This window comes from Bos javanicus, chromosome 19, assembly GCF_032452875.1.
Source record: "Bos javanicus breed banteng chromosome 19, ARS-OSU_banteng_1.0, whole genome shotgun sequence".
Classification (NCBI taxonomy): Eukaryota; Metazoa; Chordata; class Mammalia; order Artiodactyla; family Bovidae; genus Bos; species Bos javanicus.
The window spans coordinates 8,823,808-8,825,525 of record NC_083886.1 but is presented as its reverse complement, the minus strand read 5'-3'; the positions used below and the strand labels follow the sequence as shown (position 1 = coordinate 8,825,525).

Sequence of the window (1,718 nt, the reverse complement as noted above, 5' to 3'; positions counted from 1 at the left end):
GGCTTGCAGGCCCACAAACAAGAGCCCTCCTGAGCTCTGTGTCAGGGACTCTTCACTCAGCTGTGGATGTCAGGCCAGGTCTCTGCAGCACCAGGTCCTGCTTTTGAGGGATAAATCAGAGCCCTGAGAAAGTCTCTTTTAATGTGTATGATGTTTGAAGCACGGGAATTATAAACTTCATTTGAATGAAAATGGTTATTGCAGTTATTTCCCGAGCACTTTCTCCAAGACTCCAACCCTCCCATCCACCCTCAGGGGTGGCTGTTTGTATGTTTTCACTGGGGTATAAATTTCCTCACACTGTAATCGCAGATGCAGTGAGATTAGAGTTTCAGAGGCAATTCTCTGTAGTGGATTTTGTTTTCCTTAGCAGCTTTCTCTTCTTCAGAAAGGTGGAAAGGGAAAACACCCCTTAAGTTTTAATTGTCTGGTGACCTGAGTAGCTAACAGTCTCTTTGGGAACTAACCTTTAGCCTGGCTTGTTCAGGTACCTGATGCATCTTTCAGGATGCCTCCCTCTTCCTTTTTTTTTTTTTTTTTTTAAGGCTGCTCCATGACACTTGCAGGATCTTAGTTCCCTGACTGGGGATCGAACCTGTACCCCCTGCAGTGGAAGTGCAGAATCCTAACCACTGGACCATCAGGGAAGTCCCTCCTTGTTCTTCTCTAAGATGGGTGAGGAGGGTCTTGCCAGGAAGGAGGAGGGCGTGATATTGATGTCTTTGCAGGAGAAGGGGCCTGCTGTGCTTATCCCAGAGATGGGCTCCAGGCCACACTTGATGGACATGATTCCAGGACAGGGCAGCTACAATCTGCCCCATAAAGTGCATTTTTTTTTTCTGGAACCAGTAGCCAGAGGTGGTTTGCATGAGGAGGCCGTATTGTGAGGGCTCATGGGTTCCCTGGGTGAAGCTCTGGGCAAGAGAGGCCAGTGTCTGAAGGGTGAAGTGAGCCACACATGACAGACCCCACCAGCCTCTGGACGTGCTCCCCACCCGCTCTGTGGGGAGACCCGGCTGCTCCCAAACTGCCCTCCCCAGCCAGCTCAGCATTGGTCCGAATGACTTGACTCTCAGGCTGGTGGAGAGCTGGTCCCCTCCTACTGAACCTGGAGTTGCTAATTAGCACCCTACCACCAGGAACCCTGCTGAAATGTGGGCCATTCCTTCCTGAAATTGAGGCTTTGGGTGTAAAAAGAACACAGAAGTTGGTTGACACCCCGCAGCCTCAAGACGGCCTCGTCTCCTCCCGCAGCTTGGGAGAGGAGTCATGCCAAGCTTTCCACCTTCTCCACGAGGTATGAAACTAGGAAGGGGACACGCATGGTCCCCTAGAACCTGGACCGGAGGTTTTCTCGGTACCACTGCACCTGCAAGGGGAAGGGCAAGATGCTCCAAGTACTGGGTAATTTTCTGGGCCTGGTGATGGTGAGGGCAGGAGCTGTGATGGTGAGGGCAGGAGCTGTGATGGTGTTGGTGGTGCATCTGTGTGCTGGGCTGGCAACCCTGGCCGTGGGGAAGCCAGCTGCTCCTGGATTGATTACAGCTGGAGGGCTGTTACGGGCCCCTAGGAGGACGAGTGGGCTGTGGCTCCAGGTACTCTGCTGGAGGTTGAGCTCTCTCTTCACCTTTCGCCACTGCCAAGGGAGGGCGACAGAGCCTCAGGCTGGGCCTGCTCCCAGTCCCTCAGTGGGCAGAGCACAGAGCTTAAGGCTGTGC

At 53.2% G+C, this 1,718-nt stretch overlaps 1 non-coding gene across 1 annotated transcript; it reads right to left on the bottom strand.

Moving 5' to 3' along the window:
• Positions 1-574: 574 nt before the first annotated feature.
• On the bottom strand, positions 575-647 carry TRNAG-UCC (transfer RNA glycine (anticodon UCC)). The gene has a single exon. It is a non-coding gene; the product is annotated as a tRNA-Gly (tRNA).
• Positions 648-1,718: the final 1,071 nt, after the last annotated feature.